Source organism: Heterodontus francisci, unplaced genomic scaffold, assembly GCF_036365525.1.
Source record: "Heterodontus francisci isolate sHetFra1 unplaced genomic scaffold, sHetFra1.hap1 HAP1_SCAFFOLD_59, whole genome shotgun sequence".
Classification (NCBI taxonomy): Eukaryota; Metazoa; Chordata; class Chondrichthyes; order Heterodontiformes; family Heterodontidae; genus Heterodontus; species Heterodontus francisci.
The window spans coordinates 6010606-6022593 of NW_027140758.1; the positions used below are offsets into that span (position 1 = coordinate 6010606).

General features: G+C 42.6%; 2 non-coding genes across 2 annotated transcripts; one reads left to right on the forward strand and one right to left on the reverse strand.

The window, feature by feature from the left end:
* Positions 1–615: 615 nt before the first annotated feature.
* On the reverse strand, positions 616–688 carry trnaf-gaa (transfer RNA phenylalanine (anticodon GAA)). Its single transcript has one exon. It is a non-coding gene; the product is annotated as a tRNA-Phe (tRNA).
* Positions 689–11651: 10963 nt separating this feature from the next.
* Positions 11652–11742, forward strand: trnar-ucu (transfer RNA arginine (anticodon UCU)). The gene is given in 2 exon segments: positions 11652–11688; positions 11707–11742. It is a non-coding gene; the product is annotated as a tRNA-Arg (tRNA).
* Positions 11743–11988: the final 246 nt, after the last annotated feature.

Here is an 11988-nt window from a genome sequence, read left to right on the forward strand (position 1 = left end):
TGACTCTACTCTCTTCACTTCGACTGATATTTTGTCAAATTCCACTTCCTTAGTGATCACTGATACAAAGTACTCATTAAGTAGATTAACATTGCCCTGCACCTCTAAGCTTATATTATCCTTTTTGTCCCTCATAGGCCCGACTCAACCTGTTACTACCCACTTATCATTTACATGCTGCTCGAAGATTTTTGGGTTTCCTTTCATGTTGACTGTCAGTCTATTCTCAAAGAAAGAGAGAATAAGCACATAAAGATGATATAAGTATTTCCCATCCTTGATGAGGTGGAATTTTTTATGCTGTGGGTAGTAATGTCTTGGCCCACGAGTGTGGTGGAAGCAGAGACAATCAATGATTTGAAAAGGAAATTAGATGGATACTTGAAGGAAACAAACTTGCAGGAGGAAAGGGACCGAGCTGGTGAGTGGAACTGACTAGATTGCTCCGGGGAGAGCCAGCATGGACGTGATAGGCCAAACGACCACCTTCTGTGCTGTAAATGACTCTGTGTTGTTTCTCAAATTCAATCCACTGGTGCTTGGTAAATAATTTCAAAGTAAATTGTGCAACCGGAAAATCAGGACCAAGGCAAGGGACGCATAAGGAAGCAAAATTGCTGAAACCCGGGATTAAACCAGGAACCTTTAGATTTTCAGTCTAACGCTCTCCCAACTGAGCTATTTCAGCCCTACGTTAACAATGGCTTGGTGTCCTTGTTTTGGAAGAATATACATACATTCAAGTTTTCCAAAAAATTAAAGAACACAACATGTGAGTAATATTCCCAATTGCTTTCTCAGTACTGATGGATTGTGAAGCGGGAGACAGCCAGAAGTGCCACTGAGCCGCACAGACCCCGAGCTGAGAATGAAATGAGATCAAATTCAATCTTTCATAGTGAGATGCTGCTGAGAGGTAAGAGTCCTGAATCAAAGCGAAACTTGCTCATTTCAAACACTCCCTGTACTCTCTGCTCATGAAGCCTTACAAAAGGGAAAAACAGAATGGCACTCAAACTCACAACCCTGCCATTAAATGTCTCATATTCGACTGACAGAACTGTCACTTCTACTCGGTCTCTGATTGGATGGATGCAACTCCAAGGCAGGGGTGGCATTCAAATCCTCCCATGGGTCCACATGTCAGACTGAGTTCCATGTTGTAGACTCAAGCAAAGGAAATCTGCTCACTTCCAAAACTATCAGCGAATTGAAGCTGATTACAATGAACATCATCAGAGGTCAGAACTACCTGGTGAAAGAAGACACCCTGAAGAAGGATCCACAATTATTCAAAGGCATCGACAAAGTGAAAAACAAGAAAATCGATGAGTCAATGCAAGCCAAACAACAGAAACACTGAAGAATTCCATTCCATTCCAGTCCTGTCATTTTTGGAGTCAGGTCACAATTGCAGAAACAACTTTATATTCCCACTTGGCTATCTGTACATTGAGTTAATTACAATTTTGTCGACAAGCTCTTTGAATCCAGTTGTCTGGTCCTCAAGCCAGCTCCGGATGGAAGTCAATTCCACCTTCTGCAACGCTGAAACCAATAGATAACCTTAATCTAAAAATGCCAGCAGATCAGGACTCGTCCGGGATTTGAACCTGGGATCTCTCGCATGTTAATTAACCATACTCCCAAAGCGAGAATCATACCCCTAGACCAACGAACCACTGACAAGTCAGGCTTTATTAACTGCTGTGGAATTTCACTGGAACCCCCCCAGCCAATCATCCATTTTTTTCAGATCAAAGCAACATCCTGCAAATGCTGAAATAAAAACAGAAAGTGCTGGAAATGTTCAGCAGCTCTGGCAGCATCTGTGCTGTGAGAAACACAGTTAACGTTTCAGGGCACTCACCTTTTGTTTCAGCCATCCTTTCAGACTGCTTCTGTCCATCCAATCTCACTTTCTATTCTATCCACATTCTAACCATTCACTACATTGCTACATTTTTCATGAATTCCTCATTTCTTTTATTAATGACAATTTTGTATTTCTGGCCTTTGCTTCAGACACCACCACAGGTGGAATCATGTCTCCATCTACCCAATCAAACCACTTCGCTGTATCCACACATTGCAATGTTTCTTTTACCCTGACAGACTGTGGAGTTTCTGCTGCTTGATTGCAGTTCTTGCTTCCCGCCAGTAGATGTCACCTCACTCCAATACAGTGAAGTTTACAAATCTGAGAGAGACACAACAGGAAATAATTGTTCACATTATAGTGAATGTGTGGGATTTAGAAATACTAGGAGTGGAGACGAGTTATTATTGCACTCTGCTATTACATCTTTTATAATGGACTCCAGCATTTTCCCCACGACTGATGTCAGGCTAACCGGTATATAATTCGCTGTTTTCTTTCTGCCACTTTTTTTAAATAGTGGAGTTACATTAACTACCGTCCAATCCATTGGAACTGTTCCAGAGTCGATAGAATTTTGAAAAAAGACCAGAAATGCATCTGCTATTTCAAGGGCCACTTCCTTAAGTACTCTGGGATGTAGATTATCAGGGCCTGGGGATTTATCGGCCTTCAATCCCATCAATTTCCCAAACATTCCCTACTAATACAGATTTCATACAGTTCCTCCTTCTCATTAGACCCTATGTTCCCCAACATTTCTGGGAGATAATTTGTATCCTCCTTTGTGAAGACAGATCCAAAGTATGTATTTAATTGGTCTGCCATTTCTTTGTTCCCCATTATAAATTCCCCCGTTTCTGACTGTAAGGGGCCCACATTTGTCTTCACTAATCTTTTTCTCTACACATATCTATAGAAGCTTTTACAGTCAGTTTTTATGTTCTCTGCTAGCGTACCCTCATACTCTATTTCCCCCTTCTTAATCAATCCTTTTGTCCTCCTCTGCTAAATTCCAAACTGCTCACAATCTTCAGGTTTGCTGCTTGTTCTGGCCATTTTATATTTCTCCTCCTTGGATCTAATACTTCCCTTAATTTCTTTTGTAAGCCACAGTTGAGCCACCCTTCCTGTTTTACTTTTGCACAGACAGGAATGAACAATTGTTGTAATTCATCCATGCGCTCTTTAAATGCTAGCCATTGCCTATCCACTGTCAACCCTTTAAGTAACGTTCCCCAATCTATCAGAGCCAACTCCCGCCTCATACCTTCATAGTTTTCTTTGTTTAGATTCAGGACCCGAGTCTCGTAATCAACTCTCTCACTCTCCATCTTAATGAAGAATGTTATCATATTACGGGCGCACTTCCCCAAGGGACCTCACACAACAAGATTGTTAACTAATCCTTTCTCATTACACAATACCCAGTCCAGGATGGCCTGTTCTCTGGAAGTGTTATACACCTCTATCAATTCTCCACTCAATCTCCTTTGTGAAAGGCAGAATAATCCTAGCTTTTCCAACCTAACCTTGTAACTAAAATCCCCCATCCCTGGATCCATTCTGGTAAATCGCCTCTGCGTCCTCTCCAGGAGCCTCAAATTCTTTCTAAAGTCTGCTGAGCAGAACTGGAAGCAACACTCCAATTGGGGCCTAACCAGAGTTTTATAATGGTTCAGCATAACTTCCCTGCTTTTGTACTCAATGCCTCTATTTATAAAGCCCAAGATCCCATATGCTTTGCGAACCACTCGCGCAATATGACTTGCCTCCTTCAAAGATTGATGCACATGAACCCCAAGTCCCTCTATTCCAGAACACTCTTTAGAACTGTGCCATTAAGTATATATTGCCTCTCCCTATTCCTTATGCCAAAATACATCACCTCACACTTGTCACTATTAAATTCCATCTGCCACCTGTCTGCCCATTCTGCTAGCCTATCACTGTCCTGTTGCAGGCAGTTCATATCATCTTCACTGTTTGCCGCTCCTCCAGGTTTGGTGTCATCGGCATATTTTGAGATTCTACTCTGTATTCCAAGATCCAAGTCACTTACCTTGAGCAAAAAAAGCAGTGGTTCCAGCACTGACCCTTGGGGAACACCACTGTCGACTATCCTCCAGTCTGACAAAGAACCATTTAATAAGACTCGCTGTTTTCTGTCCTTAAACCAATTTTCTATCCAATTGGACACTGACCCTCCTATACCACGAACCTCAATTTTGTTAACCGCCCTTTTATGTGGTACCTTGTCAAACGCTTCCTTAAAATCCATATAAACAACATCCACTGCATTCCCTTCATCAACCTGCTCTGTTAGTTCATCAAAAAATGCAGTTAGATTAGTCAAGCATGAACTCCCATTTATAAATCCATGCTCACTCTCCTTAATTAACTCGAACCTCTCCAAGTGACTGTTGATTTTTTACCCTGATTATTCTTTCTAAAACCTTACCCACCGCTGCTGTTAATCTAACTAGCCTGTAGTTACCCGGACTGTCCTTACACCCTTTCTTGAATAAGGGTGTCGCATTTGCCACTGTTTAATCCTCTGGCACCTCCCCCGTATCCAGGGAAGATTGGAAGATTATAGCAAGCCCTTCCGTTATCTGCATCCGCATTTCCTTTCGCAACCTGGGATGTGAGTCATCCGGACCAGGTGATTTATCTTCCCTAAGCACAGCCAGCCTTTTTCGTACCTCCCTCTCCTAATTTGTACTCTCTCCATTGCCTCTACTTTCTTCACTTCAACTGATATTTTGTCAAATTCCACTTCCTTAGTGATCACTGATGCAAAGTACTCATTAAGTACATTAACATTGCCCTGCACCTCTAAGCTTATATTATCCTTTTTGTCCCTAATAGGCCCGACTCAACCTCTTACTACCCACTTATCATTTACATGCTGCTCGAAGATTTTTGGGTTTCCTTTCATATTGACTGCCAGTCTATTCTCATAGAAATAGAGAATAAGCAAATATAGAAGATGTAAGTATTTCCCATCCTTGATGAGGTGGAATTTTTTATGTTGTGGGTGGTAATGTCTTGGCCCACGAGTGTGGTGGAAGCAGAGACAATCAATGATTTGAAAAGGAAATTGGATGGATACTTGAAGGAAAGAAACTTGCAGGAGGAAAGGGATCGAGCTGGTGAGTGGAACTGACGAGATTGCTCCGGGGAGAGCCAGCATGGACGTGATAGGCCAGATGACCACTCTCTGTGTTGCAAATGACTCTGTGTTGTTTCTCAAATTCAATCCACTGGTGCTTGGGAAATAATCTCAAAGTAAATTGTGCAACTGGAAAATCAAAACCAAGGCAAGGGACGCATCAGGAAGCGAAATTGCTGAAACCCGGGATTGAACAAGGAAACCTCAGATCTTCAGTCTAACGCTCTCCCAACTGAGCTATTTCAGCCCTACATTAATAGTGGCTTGGTGTCCTTGTTTTGGAAGAAAATACATACATTCAAGTTTTCCAAAAAATTAAAGAACACAACATGTGAGTAATATTCCCCATTGCTTTCTCAGTACTGATGGATTGTGAAGCGGGAGACAGCCAGAAGTGCCACTGAGCCGCACAGACCCCGAGCTGAGAATGAAATGAGATCAAATTCAATCTTTCATAGTGAGATGCTGCTGAGAGGTAAGAGTCCTGAATCAAAGCGAGACTTGCTCATTTCAAACACTCCCTGTACTCTCTACTCATGAAGCCTTAAAAAAGGGAAAAACAGAATGGCACTCAAACTCACAACCCTGCCATTAAAAGTCTCATATTCGACTGACAGAACTGTCACTTCTACTCGGTCTCTTATTGGATGGATGCAACTCCAAGGCAGGGGTGGCTTTCAAATCCTCCCATGGGTCCACATGTCAGACTGAGTTCCATGTTGTAGACTCAAGCAAAGGAAATCTGCTCACTTCCAAAACTATCAGCGAATTGAAGCTGATTACAATGAACATCATCAGAGGTCAGAACTACCTGGTGAAAGAAGACACCCTGAAGAAGGATCCACAATTATTCAAAGGCATCGACAAAGTGAAAAACAAGAAAATCGATGAGTCAATGCAAGCCAAACAACAGAAACACTGAAGGATTCCATTCCATTCCAATCCAGAACCCAGTCCTGTTGTTTTTGGAGTCAGGTCACAATTACAGCAACAACTTTATATTCCCACTTGGCTATCTGTACATTTCGTTAATTGCAATTTTGTCGACAAGCTCTTTGAATCCAGTTGTCTGGTCCTGAAGCCAGCTCTGTTTGGAAGTCAATTCCACCTTCTGCAAGGCTGAAACCGATAGATAACCTTAATCTAAAAATGCCAGCAGGCCAGAGCTCATCTGGGATTAGAACCCTGGATTTCTTACATGTTAATCAAGCACATTCCATAAGCGAGAATCATACCCCTAGACCAACGAGCCACTGAACAGTCAGGTTTCTTTAGCTGCTGTGGAATTTCACTGGAACCCCCCAGCCAATCATCCATTTTTTTTTCAGATCAAAGCAACATCCTGCAAATGCTGAAATAAAAACAGAAAGTGCTGGAAATGTTCAGCAGCTCTGGCAGCATCTGTGCTGAGAGAAACACAGTTAACGTTTCAGGGCACTCACCTTTTGTTTCAGCCATCCTTTCAGACTGCTTCTGTCCATCCAATCTCACTTTCTATTCTATCCACATTCTAACCATTCACTACGTTACTACATTTTTCATGAATTCCTCATTTCTTTTATTAATGACAATTTTGTATTTCTGGCCTTTGCTTCAGACACCACCACAAGTGGAATCATGTCTCCATCTACTCAATCAAACCAATTCGCTGTTTCCTCCCATTGCAATGTTTCTTGAACCCTGACAGACTGTGGAGTTTCTGCTGCTTGATTGCAGTTCTTGCTTCCCGCCAGTAGATGTCACCTCACTCCAATACAGTGAAGTTTACAAATCTGAGAGAGACACAACAGGAAATAATTGTTCACATTATAGTGAATGTGTGGGATTTAGAAATACTAGGAGTGGAGACGAGTTATTATTGCACTCTGCTATTACATCTTTTATAATGGACTCCAGCATTTTCCCCACGACTGATGTCAGGCTAACCGGTATATAATTCGCTGTTTTCTTTCTGCCTCTTTTTTTAAATAGTGGAGTTACATTAACTACCGTCCAATCCATTTGAACTGTTCCAGAGTCTGCAGAATTTTGAAAAAAGACCAGAAATGCATCTGCTATTTCAAGGGCCACCTCCTTAAGTACTCTGGGATGCAGATTATCAGGCCTTGGGGATTTATCGGCCTTCAATCCCATCAATTTCCCAAACATTCCCTACTAATACAGATTTCATACAGTTCCTCCTTCTCATTAGACCCTATGTTCCCCAACATTTCTGGGAGGTAATTTGTATCGTCCTTTGTGAAGACAGAACCAAAGTATGTATTTAATTGGTCTGCCATTTCTTTGTTCCCCATTATAAATTCCCCCGTTTCTGACTGTAAGGGACCCACATTTGTCTTCACTAATCTTTTTCTCGACACATATCTAGAGAAGCTTTTACAGTCAGTTTTTATGTTCTCTGCTAGCTTACTCTCATACTCTATTTCCCCCTTCTTAATCAATCCTTTTGTCCTCCTCTGCTAAATTCCAAACTGCTCACAATCTTCAGGTTTGCTGCTTGTTCTGGGCATTTTATATTTCTCCTCCTTGGATCTAATACTTTCCTTAATTTCTTTTGTAAGCCACAGTTGAGCGACCCTTACTGTTTTACTTTTGCACAGACAGGAATGAACAATTGTTGTAATTCATCCATGCGCTCTTTAAATGCTAGCCATTGCCTATCCACTGTCAACCCTTTAAGTAACGTTCCCCAATCTATCATCGCCAACTCCCGCCTCATACCTTCATAGTTTCCTTTGTTTAGATTCAGGACCCGAGTCTCGGAATCAACTCTCTCACTCTCCATCTTAATGAAGAATTTCATCATATTATGGGCGCACTTCCCCAAGGGACCCCACAAAACAAGATTGTTAACTAATCCTTTCTCATTACACAATACCCAGTCTAGGATGGCCTGTTCTCTAGAGGTGTTATACACCTCTATCAATTCTCCACTCAATCTCCTTTGTTATAGGCAGAATAATCCTAGCTTTTCCAACCTAACCTTGTAACTAAAATCCCCCATCCCTGGATCCATTCTGGTAAATCGCCTCTGCATCCCCTCAAGGACCCTCACATTCTTTCTAAAGTCTGCTGAGCAGAACTGGAAGCAACACTCCAATTGGGGCCTAACCAGAGTTTTATAATGGTTCATCATAACTTCCCTGCTTTTGTACTCAATGCCTCTATTTATAAAGCCCAAGATCCCATATGCTTTGCTAACCACTCTCGCAATATGTCTTGCCACCTTCAAAGATCGGTGCACATGAACCCCAAGTCCCTTTATTCCAGCACACTCTTTATAACTGTGCCATTAAGTATATATTGCCTCTCCCTATTCCTTATGCCAAAATACATCACCTCACACTTGTCACTATTAAATTCCATCTGCCACCTGACTGCCCATTCTGCTAGCCTATCACTGTCCTGTTGCAGGGAGTTCATATCATCCTCACTGTTTGCCACTCCTCCAGGTTTGGTGCCATCGGCATATTTTGAGATTCTACTCTGTATTCCAAGATCCAAATCACTTACCTTTAGCAAAAAAAGCAGTGGTTCTGGCACTGACCCTTGGGGAACACCACTGTCCACTATCCTCCGGTCTGACCAAGAACCATTTAATATGACTCGCTGTTTTCAGTCTTTAAAACAATTTACTATCCAAATGGACACTGACCCTCCTAATCCATGAACCCCAATTTTGTTAACCACCCTTTTATGTGGTACTTTATAAAATGCTTTCGTAATATCCATATAAATAACATCCACTGCATTCCCTTCATCAGTATTCTCAGATCGTTTATCAACAAATGCAGTTAGATTCGTCAAGCATGAACTCCCATTGATAAATCCATGCCCACTCTCCTGAATTAACTCAAACCTCTCCAAAGGACTTGATTTTTTTCCCTGACCTGTTGATCTCATGCTGATAGCAAGCTCACCATAGAGCATGTATTTGGCAATGTGACCGTCATCCATTTGGCCCAGTCAACAGAGTCACCGCTGACTCAAGAGGGCAAACATGCTGCGGATCCCTGCACGCTGGTGTACTTCCGCATTCGGCACTCTGTCCTGCCAGGAGATGCCCAGTCTCCATCTGAGGCAGTGGAGGTGGAAGCTGTTCAGCCGCATTTTTTGGCTTTTATAAGTTGTTGATGCTTCTCTACTATAAAGGAGGGTGCTGAGAACACAAGCCTGGTACACGTGGAGCTTTGTATTTTCGGTCAGTTTGCTGTCGGTTCACACCTGTCTTCTCAACTTTGACATGACAGCTGCAGCATTGGCAATCCTGGTGCTGATTTCAGCATCAAGGGCCAGATTGCTGGTGATTGTTGATTGAAGGTATGTGAAGCTGTTGACAACCTCCAAAGTGAGGTTGTCGATGTTGATGGAAAGTGGAGTCTCTACGTCCTGGCCCGTAACTTTCATCTTCCTGATGCTGATTGTCAGTCCAAACTGTTTGCAGGCCAGGGAGAACCGATCTACAAGCTGCTGTGAATGAACTTCATTATGGGATGTCAGCACAGCATCATCAGCAAATAGCAACTCACAGACTAGGAACTTACCCACTTTGGTCTTGGCGCACAGTCTTGCCAAGTTGAACAGCTTGTCGTCAGCTCTGATGTGCAGGTGAACACCTGTATCTGAGTAATTGAAAGTGTGCAATAGCAGCATGGAGAAGAATATGCCAATTATAAAGGATGTGATAACTAGACAGTTCGAAAATGATGACATGATTGGGCAGAGTCAACATAGATTTATGAAAAGGAAAACAGGTTTGAAAAACCTGTTGAGATTTTTGAGGATGTTACCTATAGAACAGATAAAGGAGAACCAGTGGATGTGTGGTATTTGCATTTTCCTTTGGTAAGGTCCCACACAGGAGGTGAGTAAACAAAATTAGAGCACATAGGCTTGGGGATAATATACTGATATGGATTGAGAATTGGTTAACAGACCGAAAACAGAGAGCAGGAATAACGGGTCCTTCTCAGGATGGCAGGCTGTTACTATTGGGGTACTGCAAGGATCAGTGTTGGAGCCACAGCTGTTAACAACCTATATAAATGATTTGGATGTGGGGATTAAATGTAATATTTCCAAGTTTGCAGATGACACAAAGCTCGGTGAAATGTGAGTTGTGAGGAGGATGCAGAGAGGCTTCCAGGGGACCTGGAGAGGCTAAGTGAATGGGCAAGAACATGGAATATAATGTGAATAAGTGTGAAGTTATTCACTTTGGTAGAATAAACAGAAAGACAGAGTATTTCTTAAATGGTGAGAGGTTGGGAAGTGTCGATGTCCAAAGGGACCTGGGTGTCCTTGTTCCTGAGACACTAAAAGCTCTTGTGCAGGTGCAGCAATCAATTAGGAAGGCAAATGGTATGCTGTACCCACACGAGGGGTCATGAGTACAGGAGTAAATATGTCTTGCTGCAATTGTCTAGAGCCTTGGTGAATCCGCACTGGAGTATTGTGTACAGTTTAGTCTCCTCATCTTATGAAGGATACACTTGCCATAGAGGGGGTGAAACAGAGGGTCAACAGACTAATCTTTTTTTTGCATTTATTTCATTTCATCTCAGTTTGTTCAGTTTGCTTACCTACTGTTTTTTTCAGGTTTGTACTTCCTGCTGTTCAATATTCAGTCCATTTACACCTAATCTGTACTAATGCTTTGTCTTTCAACACACCATTAACATATTGTTTGCCTTTGCTGCATGACCTTTTGGTCAGCTATGTGGCCTTGTCCAATCTACACCTTCTCCTTTGTTATCTCTTGCCCCACCCCCACCCCACTTGCTTATAACCTGTGACTTTTCTAATATATGTCAGTTCCGAAGATGGGTCACTGACCTGAAACGTTAACTCTGCTTCTCTTTTCACAGATGCTGCCAGACCTGCTGAGTGGTTCCAGCATTTCTTGTTTTTATGTCACCAGACTAATCCCTGGGATGGTGGGATTGTCTGATGAGGAAACTGGGCCTGTATTCCTTAAAGTTTCGAAGAATGAGAGGTGATCTGATTGAAACTGACAAAATTCTTACAGGGCGTGACAGTGTGGATGTAGACAGGATGTTTGCCCTGGTTGGTGAGTCTAAAACCAAAGGACATCGTCTCAGAATAAGGAGTAGGCCATTTAAAACTGAGATGGGTGGAATTTCTTCACTCAGACGGTGGTGAATCATTGGAATACTGTGCCCCAGAGGGCTGTGGCAGTTCAATCATTGAGCATGTTCAAGACAGAAATTGATAGAAATCTTGATACTCATGACATCAAGGGATATGGGGATAGCATGGGAAAGGGGCTTTGAGGTAGGTGATCAGCCATGATCGAATTGAATGACAGAGCAGGCTCGACGTTCTGAATAGCTTACTCCGATGTTCCTCTGTTCCTAAGAGAGTTGGCGCCAGCGCGCAGCCCTGCTTTACCCCACTGCTGATCTTGAAAGCGTCTGATGTTGCTCCATTGTAACTGATGGAACTGTGCATGTTCTCGTGGAAAGAAGAGATGATGCCCAAGAGGTCAGGAGGGCAGCCTATGTTCCATTGCAGTTTGAAGAGGCCGTCTCTGCTGACAAGATCAAAGGCCTTAGTGATGTTAATAAAAATGTGTGAGGCTCTGTGGCGCAATGGATAGCGTGTTGGACTTCTAAATAATGATGAAGATGATATTCAAAGGTTGTGGGTTCAAGTCCCACCATAGTCAGATTTTGGACCAGAAACAGAGGAGCACAACGGAACAACAAATGAAGAAATGCGCCAAAAGCACAGACTCGGAGACAGAGCGAGAGAGAGAGGAGCAGAGCAGGGGAAAAAAAAATCGAGGAGTGACGTCACAATGGAGAGTGAGAGCAGGGAAACAGAGACCCGCTGGGGTGAGGAGACAGGATTTGGTTCTTTCTTCGGTGCAGTGGAAGGAGCTGTTTGGTGAGGATCTGGTAAGCTGTGACAT